The 5,073-nt window shown below is 43.9% G+C and overlaps 1 protein-coding gene across 17 annotated transcripts in view; it reads right to left on the reverse strand.

Moving 5' to 3' along the window:
- The window catches only part of APAF1 (apoptotic peptidase activating factor 1), a 92,885-nt gene that overhangs the window by 87,479 nt on the left and 333 nt on the right, over positions 1–5,073 (reverse strand). For 5 of the 17 annotated variants that reach the window (XM_073327444.1, XM_073327451.1, XM_073327452.1 and 2 more), the window contains exons 1-2: positions 2,968–4,905; positions 387–2,323 (exon numbers count right to left, since the gene is read on the reverse strand). The exons of 1 other annotated variant lie outside the window; for it this stretch is intronic. The gene's annotated coding sequence lies outside the window, so the exon portion shown is untranslated. Of the gene's footprint in view, positions 1–386; positions 2,324–2,967; positions 4,909–5,073 lie in introns of those variants that run through there. 11 more of the 17 variants (XM_073327443.1, XM_073327437.1, XM_073327441.1 and 8 more) reach the window with 8 other exon arrangements.

Genomic DNA, 5,073 nt, shown 5'->3' on the forward strand with positions numbered 1-5,073 from the left:
TGATGCTACTGTTACAGGAAATGTCAGTAGGATACGAATGGCAATGTACATATTAGGATATATGTCAACAAGTTTGCTGGTATGAATAAACTGTACAATGTCCATCACCGACTTTGCATGTGGCAACACTGATGACAATGTACTCAGTTCTTCATACAGTTCAAGTCAATTTAAATCAAAACTATCACCGTGCTTCAGGAGGCTCTCTAGGTTCTTGCAGTTTGTCATTAGCTGCTCTTGTTTTCCTATTTCGTTGAATTTAGTTATGTCATACAAAAATCCAAACTGTTCTTGGTGTGCTCGTAAGGTATTAAACTTATTATTTATGAAATTATTCATCAAAGGCAGATATTGCTTTTATCCATCACAACATTAAAAAATTTAACCTCAAATTTCTTTTCTGGATCTTCTAATGGGCTCATCTGCTCCTTCATATTCCGCTTGCCATTTTTTCCTCGAAACTCGTCACATTTGGACATGGAAATTTTGGTTCTACACTGAGTGCCTCTCCAAACTCTCTTGCTGTAACCTTTGCTTCTTTGAATCCATTTTCTCTATATTTCACTAAAAGTCTTGTGTGTTGTTTAGTAAGGTAAGTGTTGAATCAAGCTGCATCACTGGACTCTGCATTACTTTGCTGACACTTGAGATTTTAACAAGAATGTCATACCAGATTACGATAGATGTTAGAAACTTGAAGCTGGATATTTTAGAGGCCAATGACTGTGCTTCACTTTTAGCTTTTGGATCTCTGGCTTCTTTCGAAATAGCAACCTGTGCTTCATCACTGTGTCAAATTTTCCCAGCAGTTGTACAAGGCCCAAAAAATTGCCATTTTTAGGCTGGTATAATTTCTCAACACTTCCTCTAAAAGCAATATTGTTTGTCAATAGATATTCAACAATAGATAATAGATGTTCAAGAACACGACGCCAATGCTGCTTCTCTGACTCCAGTTTTGGGCATCAAGAGTTGTCTGATTTTTTAACCTTACATTCAACTCAGAACATTTGTAAATACTTTCAATGTGGTGTTGTGCCTTTTCATGTTGCGGTAATGTGTAACTAAAATTTTGTCAATCGTTAATAGCCATGGTTGTGATGTTAAAATTGCAATTGTTGAAAATCTTGCATGGGAAACAAAATACAGCATCCTTGCATGTAGAATACACAAGCCACCGTCTGTTGACGATTTCACCATTAGAAAGTCTTTTGTAGTAATTGTTTTCTGTTAATTTCCTACCTCTAATGTATTTAGGATATTCAAGACCTTCTATTCTCACAGGGCCTCTCTCAAATATAATGGTGCATAATTCGTTGTTTAAAGATTGCGGCCATGTGCCAATGTCATCTATATCTCATGCTAGTAAACAGTTTCAACTGTTATAATTTCTTGTTTTGTGTCTGCATCTGTTTCAAATGATAGTTCCGTGTTTTGTTGAGTTTCTTGAGCTTCTTCTGCATAAAAATTTTCTTTGGCAGTTACCTGATGATTTTGATCAACTTCGTTGTTTTCATGACGTACAAACTTAAGTATAGAACACTTCTGTGCTTGTATAGCTAATTCTATTTCATCTTTCCGTTTTCTTCTTTTGAGATCCGGAAAGTTATTTTCAATACGACATTATAACTTATAAGGGTGTTTTTTTAAAGAAATAACTGTTTAAATTATTGTCAGATTATCAGAAATATTATTTAAAATAACTAATCTAGGACCTTGAGCTAGTGTGGAGACACCTCACAAGGCAATCCACCCTGACTGGGACACAATAGAGTTGGAAACCGATGTCATTTTTACAAAGTCACTTTTTAGTTTTAAATATGTAGTGGACGTCAGTCTTAATATTAGTTACAACTCTATATCAACCTTATACTGTAAATAGATCAATGGCATTATTCAGTTTAAGAAGCTGGGTTTCCAAGCAGCGGGAAAATAGGACCGTAGTTTTATTCCTAGGTAAAGCACAAAGTCACCAAAATGAAGTCAACACAGAATCATCTCTTCTGGATTAAGGTAGGACAGAAATGTTACAGAAGTCCTATCCACTAAAATTAGTGCAGCGTGGACAGAGACAAGCTAATTTCTTTTTCCAACCTAACGTGCCCTTGTTACAGAAGGACTCTCTCTCTCCAGGTTTTGTCACTCATCCTTTCTGATAAACAATGTCAATTATGAAACTGAACTTCCATCACCAGTTCATTTTACATAGATAACTGAGTCATCAGATGATAACTTCTGTTCACTTGCAATGTTGACTGGATATCAGAGTACTGTGCTAGCAGCACAACTGCTTGAAGAGCCGCTCTTTTCCATCAAGAGCTTACTGGAAAAGAAAAAAAACAAAACCTTTGAAATATTTTTGTGTTGCACACACACCTCTAAGCTCTGCTTGTTCGTAAGTCTGACCTTAAATTGTGCCTTATTTTTGTTTGGAAAGACATTAGCAAATAGCAGCACATTTTGGGCACTGCTAGAAATACATGATAAATCACTGCCTCTAAAGTTCCATGAAAAGCTGACATTTTCACAGCTCTAGCATTATCTGCTGCACAGATTCTTCACTAGTAAAGAGATAAGTATATTACAGTTGTTGGAGGGCTCTATTTAGCAGTAACAGGGCTACAGGAAAGCCTGTCAACATATTTTGTTTCTCTGATGAAAGCTGGCCCACTCCCTCCCCCAAACTAAACTTGTCATAAATAATTGTCAACAACTTAATTTTCTGTTTTGGGCTAAGATTCATTCAATATTGAAATTGGATTCAGGATTCTTAGCAAGCATTTTTGATAAACAAAGTTGTTAAATAACAATCAAACATGATTTTGATAAAGGTATTTAAAATGTCACCAAAGTCTGGCAAACAAGGGAAAACCAGTCTATTCTGAAACCTGTGAAAAACATAAGGTTAAAAAAAAATGCTCAAAGCTGATCAATGGCAACACAGTAGTGCTTTCATGCTTGGCTCACCACCGGCCTGCTGGTCCAATAGCTGCAGTAGAGGAGGAGATAGGTAGAAAGCCGTGGGACCCTAAAATCCACGTCTTGGGGTGCAGAGTGGCAACAGCAGCAGCAAACTCAGGTCAGGTCAGGTCACGCCACCGCGCATCACCGACCACGGTGAAGTGTGGCATCTCGGGGCCACGGGACCCACGGCAGCTCCTCCTGCCCCGCGCGGCTACCCCGGGACCGGATGGATCGCTGCCGCGCCTGCTGGGCAAGAGGCGTGCTCCCCAGCCCAGCCAGCTGTGTGCATTCCAATCCAGCCCGTGCGGTCACTTGGAGCAGAGGTGCTCGGGCTAGCTGCCAAGAAAGTAAGTCACTTTCACTTCCTCGGCATGCAGCCAGCCAGCCCAAGCAGCACCCATCCCCACACGGGGGGGGTGGGGTTGGGGGATGCGCTCCGCATTGGGGGGGACCCCACTTTGTGGGGGGGAGCGGGGAGAAGAACATACGTTATGGGGGGCAGCAAAAGGATACCGCTGGAGCCACCTGGCCCACCTCACAGAAGCAGGGAGAAAGTCACACACAGGTGAGTTCCCACGCCCCTTCCCAGAGACCTCAGCAGCTAGTACCCTCCCTCAGAATGCACCGCTGTGCCGGTGCATTCAGCTCTACAACCCGACCCCGCTCTTACCTGCTTGCTGTCCCGTCCCAGCGGTAGTGCCCCAAATTTAGTGGTGGCCTACGCAGCTGCCTAAGGACAGCCCTGTGCTTGAGACAGCTGCTGGGGAGGGACATGTGATCCCTCTTGTGGCTTTCCTTTGCTTCCCAGTCAGAATCTATTATTCTGCAGGGAAACAAAGAACTCGCCCGTGCACAGTGGCACAGAATTCCCCCAGGAGTATTATATGGAGTTTCTTAAACCTTCCTCTGAAACATCTGGTTCTGGACACTATCAGAGACAGTAGTACTGAAGTAAATGAATCACTGGTCTGCTCCGGTCTGGCAATTTCTGTTCATACAGGCTCCCCCTGCATTAACACAACGTACCACCCTTTGGTTTTCAATACTACTTAAGACTGTTTAAAATAAATCATTAACTTTCATAAATCAAAGTTTTAGGCCTAAACTACTTATTAATATTAAATTAATATTATTATTTAATTTTAAAATATGTTTTAAGTCTCCCCAAAAGACAGATCTCCTCTCAATTACTTGGATCTCCATATTATGCCATCCTTTAGGTAAGGAATGAAGCATGTACTAAACAGAACAAGCAACTGCCAATAAAGACAAAATAGTTCCTATTTATTCTCATGTTTAATAAATACGCTGAAGCAATACAAAAACCCCAACCAGCATTTTCTTGCAAATGATTACTACCGCAAGGGTTCATTACATACAGGATGAAGTAAAGCTCCAAGTAAAATAAAACTCAGACTGAAAAAAATATCCAGGCAAGAAAAACTCTCTCCACAATAGAAACAGAATTCAAATGCATTTCCAGACACGCACTAACGCTTCATGTGAGAGAATTTACAAAGAGGACAACAACCGCTATGTCATCTCCACGTAACAGACCAGCCGGCAGAAAATGAAGGCTTCAGCCTGAAAAGTGCCTATTAATAGCGCCCTCCCGCGTCCACCCCCAAAACCACAAAGGCAAGTTCCCGGGCACAGTTCGGCAACACCCCCCCGCGAAGCACGCGCCAGGGGCCCCGACCTCAGGGAACTCAAGCGGCGCCTGGCCACGGCAGAAGCTCCGCCCCGTTGGCTCCGGCAACGGAGAGGGTCTGACGCCCCCTGCAGGGAAGTCGTGGAAATACGGAACTGAACCCGGCCCGACAACTTTCCCCGAGGGTCGCCCCCATCCGCCAGGCCCGCGACGGGGGCCACACGCGTCCCTGGGCGCCCGGCGGGTGTCACGCTGGCCGCCAGGCTAAGGCGCCAACGGGAAAATGAAGCTCGTCGGCTCACTTCACACCCCCCGCCCCACAAACACGCGCAGCCAGAGCGGCAGCACGCGGGGCAGAGACCCCTCCCCCGGGGGCAGAGCCCGCTGCACCCCCGCGAGGTCCCACCCCCCCCCGGGCCTCTCCCCCGTCCCCAGGCCAGGCGTGGGCGCGCGGTTAC

This window comes from Lepidochelys kempii, chromosome 1, assembly GCF_965140265.1.
Source record: "Lepidochelys kempii isolate rLepKem1 chromosome 1, rLepKem1.hap2, whole genome shotgun sequence".
Taxonomy (NCBI): domain Eukaryota; kingdom Metazoa; phylum Chordata; order Testudines; family Cheloniidae; genus Lepidochelys; species Lepidochelys kempii.